Genomic DNA, 11,870 nt, shown 5'->3' with positions numbered 1-11,870 from the left:
TGGACCATTCTGGCAGGATGGGAGGGAGGGGCTTGACCCAGCCTCACTTACACCTGAATAGGCTGTGTCCTATCCCAACACAAAGTACTGCATATCCCCCTGTAGCGAGTCTGGAGCCAGGGCAGGGAGGGAGGACCTCTGTGCACTTCAAATGTATGCCTTAGAAGTCTCCCCCATTTCAAAGGCAAAACTGGGTATAAGTAATAGACCTCCAACACCACCAATTCTGTTCACTTCTGGACCTGTGCAGACTCTGCAAGGAAGGATTGCTGTGCTGCTGATGGTCTATCACTCTGCTGACTGCTCATTTGCTGGACTCCTGCCTTGCTGTGCTGTCCTGCTGCTCCACTGCCAGGGTGAGAAGGGCTGGACCTGCATTACTTGATCCCAGAGTTGACTTCAAGGGCTAGCTAGCTGGCCCCCTGATCTTAAGCCTGGGGGACATAAAAGACTTCCAAATACCTTGCTTCTGCACCTGGACTTTGCCATCTGTGAGTTTGCCCTGCCAAATGGCGCCACCCCAGTCCTCGACCCTTGGAAGTGGGCCTAAGGTGCTTGTTCCAGTGGACCCAAAGCATCTGCTTTTGTACCGACACATTGCAGAGTGGATAAGAATTGTCACATAGCCTCAGATGCGTGGATTGGCACCTACGCATCGCCGCTGCTGCATGGATTGGACCAGACGCATCGCCTTCAGCACCAGCACTGCATCACACGCTTTATAACGCAAAGTCCTTGCGTCTCCGTTGCAGCAGACCCAACAACAAAGCCTGCGCATCGTAGCTCTCCGGAGTCGACAATTCAACACTGCTGCATGAATCGGGACCAGCGAATCATAGCTGCTGCGTGGATCAGAATTGACACCACGACTGTACACCGCATCCTCGATGCTGATGCACCCAGAAATAAGGTACTTTTGTTCAATGAGCCTCACGCTCCATCACGGTCAACCTGAACCTTTGACTTGGTCCTGGTCCGGTGTGATCAGATATCTAGATTATTGCTTATTGCTTCTAGTCACTATTTTGACCTAAGAACTTTGAAATTCAATATCTCAAGTTCTACACATTGGATTTTTGCCGTTTTGGTATTGTTTTATTTATGAAATCAAGAGCTATTTGTATTCTATTATGGAACCTTTTTGTGCAGTGTTGTAACTATTTTATTGTTTGAAGTGTTGCACTAATACTTTACACATTGCTTCGGAGTTAAACCGGACTGCTCTTTGCCAAGCTACCGAGGGGGAGCACAGGTTAATTCAGGGTTTGCCTGCCTCTTACCTTGACTAGGATTGTGGTTGCTGCTTGATTAGGGCTCAATACCCCAGTCAACCTACAACCCAATTTCTAACAATTATCATACTGACAGTCCCCAAAGAACTCTGCAGAGATTTCCCATAGTCCGTCCCACTAGTGTCATGAACCAATTGAGAGTTGGAAGGACCATGATGGACAAAGGCACCCTCAAAGATGACAAGTGTGTCGCCGCCTCATCAGCCCACAACCTCTCCTGGGCTCAGACTGGAAAATAATTTGGGCTCCATGTTGCCCTGTTATCTTGCCTCACAGTCTTTGTTGTCAAGACTACCAGGGGATGTTGTTCACTCTAGGTCAGGTAATGTAATGTTCCATTACATTTTTACTGCTTGGGGAGTGATGTTCTGTTGTCAGGCAAGGGGCCCTTGCTCCAGTATAAAAGTGATCTAGCTTTCATTTATGTGTCCCTGAAGAGCATAAAAGGGATTCTTCTCCGCTGCGGCAAGGAGTGCCTTTTGCCATTCATTGCATATGGGTGTGCAGTTTGCATGTAGTGCCAGTCCTTAGGAACTTGCTCTCCTTTAGGCCCCTCAACACAGAGGGTCACAGACAATCTGTAATCAGTTTCACAATGTGAACTTTATAACTGCACGAGTAATTGTTAAATGGTCGCTCTAATAGCCCAAGTCTTCAATTGTTTTGGGTATGCATACTTTAAAACTGGCAAGTATCTAGTAGCAAGCACCATAGTGGTCTTAAACAGTGCTGCAAGGCGAAATAGGAGATACTTTTTACAGATCCCCTTTTCTGACTGGGTAGAGCGACTGACTGCATACCTAGTATTAACTAGAATACTAAAAAGTGTAAGTAGTCTAGAAGTCTAATCAAAATATCCTATATAAGATCATAATTTCAACTCTAAGTATAAGGCACAATCTTAAAACAGAATACAAACAGTCCCATAAAACTGGCTCACCCTTACAAGGAAAACAAGTGGAAGTCCGAAATGATAAACAGACAACCAGCTAGTGATACATGGTTTTAATTGATTTTTTGAGTTTATTCTTCCACTCACTTAGTAACGCCTTGCAGAACATATTTTATCCAAAGACAAGTATTTAGGTTTAAATCTGTTTTTATTAGAGAAAACAAAGTATTGGAGCGGCATCAGCAGCTTTCGCCTACAACCCTGCGGGCCGGCGGATCACTGCGCTGATAAGTCATCCCATCAAGGCCACAAGTAGCTACCCGTGGTTGGCCCCCCATTACACACAGCATGTCGCCTACAACCCCGTGGGGCCGGCCGCGTTTAAATCTGAAGGGGACAAAAGGACCCCCGGGTTCTTCTGAGGGGCAATGTTGACCATTCTCTGCCATATGCTGCCCAGCCGGGCCGGCCATTGAGGAACCACTCCGCCCGGCGCTCGCCAGAGCGAGAACTCCTCCATGAGGCTGAGACTCCGCTCTAGGCTCTGCGGCCATGATCTACCCGTTAGGGCGTTATCCACTCAATACTTCAAGAAAACAAAGAGAAAAATAAACTCACCCCGCCCCCCTACGCCCTCCCCTTCCCCAGCCCAAGTACCTCAACCCCTAAAGTCCCCTACCCACTACCCCCCCCCCCCCCAGTCCGTCGTCCAGTGCGGGTCTTCAGGTATATCAATCGAGTTCGAATGGCCGTTCTCCGGGGATGCGTGACAGACTCAATCAAGAGGCGCGCTCCCCCTGCACGGTAAGCCGCAGAAGTCAAAGATACCACGGACAGGTCAGTTCTCTAAATTCCGTGACCAGCAAAGACTGGAACGGCTGCCATATGTCCGCAAACCGCTCCGCTTGCCACTGCCAACGACATCATCTCCATCCCCAGTACATGCCACAATCTATGGAGCCAGCCCGTAACCGTGGGAAGTGTAGCGGTGCGCCAATGTATGAGGATGTTCTGGGCGGCTGACCCTAAGGCAATGGCTATTTGTCTCCCTCTGCGTGACTTTAAGGGGTACATCAACTGATTAGGGAGGCCTAGCAGGATATAGACCGGGAGACGCGGCAGCTCGGTGTCAAAGTGGGTGTCTACGGTATCTAACACCTCCTTCCAGTAGGCCTCCAAGAGCGGGCAGTCCCACAGGAGATGTGAAAGCGTACCCACCTTCCCACAGCCTCTCCAGCAAGTGTCCTCCTTACCACTGTCCATGGCGTGTATGCGTTCTGGGGTATAGTACCATTAGGTCGAGATTTTAGTGAGGGTCTCAGTGAGGCCTGTGTGGTATGCTGAGTGCCTGGCCCTAAAAGCTATCTGTTCCCATTCTTCCTGGCTTAAGACTCTGCCCAATTCCTTTTCCCAACGCTCTCTACCCGGGTTATAGAAGTGTGCCGACGGCAGTTGGAGAAACCGATAGAGGTCACTTATGAACTTAGCGTCCGACGCCCGCGTCAGAAGCCAGCGTTCGTAAGGGAGGAGCCGTCTGTCTGCAGCCGCTCGCACCTTAGGATGCAGAGCCCAATGGCGCACCTGCGTGTAACGCATCCTCTCAGTTTCTTGGAATGAATATTCTTGCCGGAAGCGCTGAAAGGGAATGACCCCTTCCGAGTCGTACAGGTGACAGCGCCCGGCAGCCTGCCGTACGCCAGTGTGTGAACGCCCCCCGTTCCATCCCCGGGGTGAAATCAGGGTTGTCCACTAAGGGCGTCAGTGGTGATGGAAAGGTCGTCAGGTCAAACGCTGTATTGGTGGCGTCCCATACCCTGAGCGGGACTCTGGTGATGTAGGAAGCATAGAGGTTCGCAGGGCGATGAGCCCTACGTAGAAACGGCACCTCCTGCAGGGGCCTGCCCGCGACCGCCTGATCCTGAAAGAGCCAGTGTTTGACAGACTCCCACCGGCTCCATTCCACCAGATAACGCAACTGTGTCGCCTGAAAGTATTTACGGAGGTCCGGGATGCCCAGCCCCCCCCCGCCTCCGGAGCCAGCATCGCGAGCGCTCTCCGCATCCGGGGCCTTCTGCCCTGCCATATAAAGCGTGCTAGGTCAGACTTTATTTTCTGGATCCAACCGACCGGCGGCTGTAGTGGCAGCGCGCGAAACAGATACAATATCTGAGGGAGAATCATCATCTTGACTGCCTCTACTCTGCCCAGCAGCGAGAGGGTGTTGCGATCCCACCGAGTCAATTCTCCCTTTATCTTCTCGCCCAAGGCGGTATAGTTCGCGGCGACCATAGCGGGCAATGTGGGGGCCAGCCTAATTCCCAAATAGGGTATGGGAGCTGCCGACCAGACTATCGGTACCTGTTGTTGCAGAAGGGTTCTAGTCGTTGGTGAGAGAGAGAGGTCCATGGCTACCCATTTGCTCAAGTTCATCTTGAATCCCGCGACCTCTGCGAAGGATGTTAGCTCCGCAATGCATGCCGGCAGGCCCTGCAGCGGGTCTTCCAGAAAGAGTATGACATCATCAGCATATAAGCTGACAGCGTGGGAAAACCCGCCAAATTTCACCCCTCTCACCGCCAAGTTGCTATGGATCCTGTGCGCGAAGGGTTCCATGTAGAGAGCGAAAAGTAAAGGTGACAGCGGGCATCCCTGCCTCGTGCCCCTTTCGATGTGAAAACATTTAGAGCTGTACCCGTTCACACGCACCACGGCAGTTGGGGACCGGTAGCAGTTGAAGATCATGCTGCGGAATTTGTCCCCCAGCCCAAATTTCACTAGCACCTGTTCTAGATAGGGCCAGAGAACGAGGTCAAACGCCTTCTCCGCGTCCACTGCTAGCAGCATCCTCTCCCCTGGGATCCGGGACACCTTTTCTATAAGATGAGTAATTCGCTTAGTGTTGTCTACCGTCTGCCTTCCTAGGACGAACCCGGCCTGATCCGGGTCAAGAAGCCCCGGGAGGTTCGGAGCCAGGCGTGCTGCCAGGATCCCAGTGTATAATTTGAGATCGATATTTAAAAGAGATATCGGCCTGTACGAGCCGCACTGCGATCTATCCTTCCCTGGCTTGGGTATAACCACGAGGGACGCCTGTAACAAGTCCGGCGGGATGGCCCCAGGCTCAGCGAAGGTGTTGAAAAGGCACGTGAGAACCGGCGCTAATACCGTGCAGAACGTTTTGTAAAACAGGGACGTATATCCATCCGGGCCCGGGGATTTACCATGCTTAAGACGAGCGATGGCTGATATGACTTCGTCGATCCGGATCTCTTTGTCTAGGGTCTCCGCCTGTGAGAGCGTCAAGGATGGCAGAGAGACCGCGTCCAGATACCTCTGTATCGCAGGGGCGTCCGGGGGTTCCCCGGCGTAAAAGGTCCGCGTAGTACCTGCGGAAGAGCTTTGCAATATCAGCTTCCTCCGAGACTCTCGCGCCCGTCGGGCTGTGGAGCTCCTTCACCATCTGCTTCTGCCATACCACCCGGAGTTTACTCGCCAGTAGCCTACCGCACTTGTCCCCCCCCCCTGTAATAGGCGTGCTTTAAGCGCAACGCCGCATATTCCGCCCGGTCCATATCTAACGCCGTCAAGAGCTTTCTCGCCTCCTTGAGCCGCCGCCAAACCCGGGGGTCCCCTGTCCTACAGTGCATTTGCTCCAGTTCACGGACCCTTTGAGTGAGTTCCGCCCGCTTCTGTTGCCGGGCCGTATTATCCGCGGAGGAGATCGCGATAAATTCCCCTCGCAGAACCGCTTTCAGTGCAGCCCATTGGGTCGCTCTGGAGGTGTCAGAGCTATCATTGTGAGAAAGATATTCCCGGATCGCCGCCGTGACCTGCTTGACCACCTCCTTCCGATATAGCAAGGAGTCCCGGAGACGCCAGACCCGGGGGGAGTGGGAGGTCGGCGGCAAGCTAAACGTAGCCATGACAGGAGCGTGGTCTGACATGGATATCACCCCCACCTCCGTAGCTAAAGAGTGTACTGGCCCCGTAACCAGAAAGTGGTCCAGCCGCGCGTAAGTTTTGTGTGCGTGTGAGTAATAGGAGTAGTCTCTGGCCGTGGGCATGCAGCGCCAGAGGTCATGTAGGTCCATTTCCGCCAGCTGGGCTTTGCACCCGGCCGAGAATTCCCCCACCTGTGGGGAGCGTTGCGCTTACCTGTCCAGCGCCGAGTCAAAGACCATGTTGTAATCGCCGCCGACAATGATATGCCTATCCGGTGTGGCCATGACCTCCCCCACCGCTGAGCTAAGGAAGGATTCCTGCCTATCGTTGGGGCTATAGAGAGACCCGATTGTGAAGGAAAGACCCGCCACTCGGAACCTGTAAGCTAAGAGCCTTCCTTTCTGTTCCGCCGGTTTGTTGAGGATTTCTCCTCGAAAGTGTCGGGCTACTAGAATCGCTACCCCCGCGGTTTTCGTGTGGTGGGACGAGAAGAACTGTGTGGGGAACGAGCGTGATCGCAACCGAGGGCAATCTCGGGGCAAAAGGTGTGTCTCCCGAAGAAGACAGATTTCCGCCCGGGTGTTCTCTAAAAGTGCTAGGACAGCCCGCCGTTTAACCGGGTTATTGAGGCCCCTGACGTTAAGTGTCAAAATGTTAAGAGTTGTGGCCATCATAAGAGGAGACAGATGTATTCGCATGGCAGTCCCACTGACCCCCGATCGCACTCCAAGCGCAGCAGCTGCGGCACTGACCCTGTTAACGCACTGGACGACCCCCCCTCTCACCTCTTTCTCCCCCCTCCTGTCTCGACGGACCCCCTTCTTCCTGTCCCTCCCCGCCCCTCTCCTCTCCTCCCCCCCCCCCCCAACTACCCCTCTAACCTTCCTTCCACTGGCAACGGGCCAATAACTCTGGGTAACTCCCCCCCCCCCGTCTCCCCCTCCCCCCCCCAACCCCTGGTCATCATAGTCCAAGTCAAGTCCCACTAGGAACCAGTCTATGGTAGGATACTCAAGTGGACGTCCAGCCACTGGACCCTCCCCGCTCGCCCCCCCCTCCCCCAGCCCCCAAACCTGCAAGTGAAATATGGCGAAAGTGATCTCCCCCCGGAGTGATTTTATGCTGTCAGTGCCACTACGTTGGCGCCGGTGTTCTCAGCCACTTCCTGCACTGCGCTTTCCATGCTGGCTCTGATGGCGGGCGAGTCTGGTCTCCCTGAGCGCTCGCGGGGTCGTCGCCGGGACACCCATTGCCATCCATCCCCGCCTGAGCGCCGCCGTCGGTGCGCTGTCGCATCATCTTCCGTTGCAGTGATGCCCAGAACTCCGCACGTCTCCTGCAGGGAGCGGAGTTGGTGCATGGTGCCATTCCATCGAAATATCAGTCGAAATGGGTGACCCCAGGCATAAGGTACATTATGCTCCCTTAGAAAATCCGTAGCAATTTTGAAAGATTTTCTTTTCTGGAGTGTGATGGCGGATAAGTCTTGGTAGAGGGCCACCGGGTGGCCCCGGAAGGACAAGGACTGCCGCTTTCGCGCCTCTGCTAGGATGCGCTCCTTAAGGGGGAAGTCCGGGAGAAGGCCAAGATGTCCGGGGGCGGCGCCGATGCCCTCCGCGGCGGCCCCACTCTATGCGCTCTGCCGATTCTAATGAAGAAGTCCTCCGCTTTGCCCAGAATCTCCCGAAACAGCTCCCGTAGATATCCCGCAGTGTCTGCCCCTTCTTCGTTCGACGGAACTCCCCGAACTCTGACATTATTCCGCCGAGATCTATTTGAGGTCCTCAGCATGTGCCTGGAGGTCGATCTGCTGGTCCCGGAGGCGCAACACCTCTTGTTGCAGTAGTTCGAACTCCTCGTCGCGCCTCTGGCCCGTGTCCTCCACTGTAGCCACACGTTCCCCCAGGCCATCCACCTTTCGGCGCAGCTCCCGCACCTCGGCGGCCACTTCGTTTTTCAGGGTTTGGAAGTCGTCCCTGAGGGAGCTAAAGAGGGATTCCATAAATGATCTTGTGATTGGAGGTTCGCCCCCAACGACCTCCCCAGTGCCTCCAGAGGAGCTAGGCGACGAATGCCCCCTCTCCGTTCTCTGCTGGGTTCTGCCAAGGAGTTCGGGGAGTGTGCGCTCCCCCTTCTTCCCGCCCCTGTGGCCTGCCATGCCCGGTGGGACGTGGGGATCTGCTCTGCTTACCACCGCTGTGGGCCCCTGGCTCTCAGTGCCGCCTTCAGGTGCCTCCGGCCAGGACCACTCGGTCACTCCCTTGCGGCGACTCCTACCTGCACCAGTGTCTGCGGTCGCTGGGCCCTCGAGTCCCTCCACACGCCGGTGATCCGGCTCTCCGCCCTGTCGGTCACCGCTGCTCCCAGGGCACTGTGCTCCGCGCCTGTCCTGCCTAGACAGCGTTGGATTCCTCACGGGACCTCCCTTGCGGCGCTATCTGCTTGCCTCCGGGCCTAGCGCTCTCCACGTGTGCGGCCTCCTACCTCGCCACTTTCCGGTGCCGTGAGCTGAGTCGCGCCAGCCCTCCAGGGCAAGCAGTCCTCACCGTACCCCTGTTGAGCTCTTTGGGGTAGTCCTTCGTTCCTTCTCAGCTCCCGGCCGCGGTCGGCGAGCCCCCGGCATCGGTGTGCCACTGCGCAGCCTCCCCCGTGCGCTGGGCCACTCCTCACCCCCTCTGTGCTCCGCGGTTTCAGGTCCGGCACCGCTGTGGCCTCTGCGCACCAGTAGTCCGTCGCCAGGGGTCCGAAGCGCTCTCCGGGCCGCTGCTGTGATTGCTGGTCAGCCCCTCCGGTGTCCGCGTGGGCCGCCTCGCCCGTGCATGGGGCTGGTCTGCTCTGCTCCCTCCGTCAACCACCCACTGCTGCCACTGTTCAGCCCTCTTGTCTCTTCATTCCTCACCGCTGCCCTCAGGGCACCCCGCTCTGGCGGAGCCCCACATGGCTCCGGGGCCGGCCCGGTTGTGCGGTGGGGAGCCTCTCGCTTCCCCGGGCCAGGCAGCTCCCCCAGCCACTTCTCTGAGGCCAATCCTGCGGCCGTCCGGCCCTCGCTTACCGCTGGGCGCCTCCTGCTCTGTCGCGTGGCACCAGGCCGCACTTTCCGCGCCGGGCACTGGCGTAAAAGGCAGCCCAGACGCGCGGCCCCCTTGCCCGGCTCTCCGCTCTCCCTTCGGCCGCGCCGTCACTCTCGGTAGCCGCCGGGTCACACCAGAGCCTCACGGAACCCCCAGGGTCCTCACAGCTGCCGCCAGCACACTACCGCCGTGGACGCTTATTTCCCGGCATAAGGTACATTATGCTCCCTTAGAAAATCCGTAGCAATTTTGAAAGATTTTCTTTTCTGGAGTGTGATGGCGGATAAGTCTTGGTAGAGGGCCACCGGGTGGCCCCGGAAGGACAAGGACTGCCGCTTTCGCGCCTCTGCTAGGATGCGCTCCTTAAGGGGGAAGTCCGGGAGAAGGCCAAGATGTCCGGGGGCGGCGCCGATGCCCTCCGCGGCGGCCCCACTCTATGCGCTCTGCCGATTCTAATGAAGAAGTCCTCCGCTTTGCCCAGAATCTCCCGAAACAGCTCCCGTAGATATCCCGCAGTGTCTGCCCCTTCTTCGTTCGACGGAACTCCCCGAACTCTGACATTATTCCGCCGAGATCTATTTGAGGTCCTCAGCATGTGCCTGGAGGTCGATCTGCTGGTCCCGGAGGCGCAACACCTCTTGTTGCAGTAGTTCGAACTCCTCGTCGCGCCTCTGGCCCGTGTCCTCCACTGTAGCCACACGTTCCCCCAGGCCATCCACCTTTCGGCGCAGCTCCCGCACCTCGGCGGCCACTTCGTTTTTCAGGGTTTGGAAGTCGTCCCTGAGGGAGCTAAAGAGGGATTCCATAAATGATCTTGTGATTGGAGGTTCGCCCCCAACGACCTCCCCAGTGCCTCCAGAGGAGCTAGGCGACGAATGCCCCCTCTCCGTTCTCTGCTGGGTTCTGCCAAGGAGTTCGGGGAGTGTGCGCTCCCCCTTCTTCCCGCCCCTGTGGCCTGCCATGCCTGGTGGGACGTGGGGATCTGCTCTGCTTACCACCGCTGTGGGCCCCTGGCTCTCAGTGCCGCCTTCAGGTGCCTCCGGCCAGGACCACTCGGTCACTCCCTTGCGGCGACTCCTACCTGCACCAGTGTCTGCGGTCGCTGGGCCCTCGAGTCCCTCCACACGCCGGTGATCCGGCTCTCCGCCCTGTCGGTCACCGCTGCTCCCAGGGCACTGTGCTCCGCGCCTGTCCTGCCTAGACAGCGTTGGATTCCTCACGGGACCTCCCTTGCGGCGCTATCTGCTTGCCTCCGGGCCTAGCGCTCTCCACGTGTGCGGCCTCCTACCTCGCCACTTTCCGGTGCCGTGAGCTGAGTCGCGCCAGCCCTCCAGGGCAAGCAGTCCTCACCGTACCCCTGTTGAGCTCTTTGGGGTAGTCCTTCGTTCCTTCTCAGCTCCCGGCCGCGGTCGGCGAGCCCCCGGCATCGGTGTGCCACTGCGCAGCCTCCCCCGTGCGCTGGGCCACTCCTCACCCCCTCTGTGCTCCGCGGTTTCAGGTCCGGCACCGCTGTGGCCTCTGCGCACCAGTAGTCCGTCGCCAGGGGTCCGAAGCGCTCTCCGGGCCGCTGCTGTGATTGCTGGTCAGCCCCTCCGGTGTCCGCGTGGGCCGCCTCGCCCGTGCATGGGGCTGGTCTGCTCTGCTCCCTCCGTCAACCACCCACTGCTGCCACTGTTCAGCCCTCTTGTCTCTTCATTCCTCACCGCTGCCCTCAGGGCACCCCGCTCTGGCGGAGCCCCACATGGCTCCGGGGCCGGCCCGGTTGTGCGGTGGGGAGCCTCTCGCTTCCCCGGGCCAGGCAGCTCCCCCAGCCACTTCTCTGAGGCCAATCCTGCGGCCGTCCGGCCCTCGCTTACCGCTGGGCGCCTCCTGCTCTGTCGCGTGGCACCAGGCCGCACTTTCCGCGCCGGGCACTGGCGTAAAAGGCAGCCCAGACGCGCGGCCCCCTTGCCCGGCTCTCCGCTCTCCCTTCGGCCGCGCCGTCACTCTCGGTAGCCGCCGGGTCACACCAGAGCCTCACGGAACCCCCAGGGTCCTCACAGCTGCCGCCAGCACACTACCGCCGTGGACGCTTATTTCCCGGCCGATCAGGTGGGAGATCTTGCGCTGGTTACCGGTCCTGGGGCGAAGAGGCCTGGGAGCTCGCGAGGAAGACGTCCTCTCACCCCGCCATCTTGGCCACGCCCCCCAAAGACAAGTATTTAATGCACTTTTGTTAACTTATATATTAAGTGCTACTAGAGTTTCTTGCCGTTTTCTAGCTCTTTAAATAACACCGGCTACTGTCATCTTGTTGAAGGCTATTCAATTTATCAACATGGGATGGTTAAGAGCTGGTCAGCTCTCTTGGGATTTAAACTAGCGAGCTTTCGTCGGAGAGATCTCTGCATCAAATGTTTAACTCACCCAGTTGAGATATTAGGATACTTAAATACTGGGTGCCCTCAACCCTTCATAAGGCCACACCTAAACTGGCTGTACTGCCCCTACTTTGCTCACCTCAAATGCTATTGAGTTCAGAAAAGAACAATAACTATTCAAGCTCTTTACAGCAAGGCCTGACCACTGCCAAATTGCAACCACCGATGAAGGCAAATTTTAAGTAACAGTACGTAATCCATCTCATCAATACTCCAATAGTGAAAGCGAGAAGCATCCTAGAAGCCTTGGCTT

This window comes from Triturus cristatus, chromosome 4_1, assembly GCF_964204655.1.
Source record: "Triturus cristatus chromosome 4_1, aTriCri1.1, whole genome shotgun sequence".
Classification (NCBI taxonomy): Eukaryota; Metazoa; Chordata; class Amphibia; order Caudata; family Salamandridae; genus Triturus; species Triturus cristatus.
Note: the sequence above shows the minus strand (reverse complement) of the source record.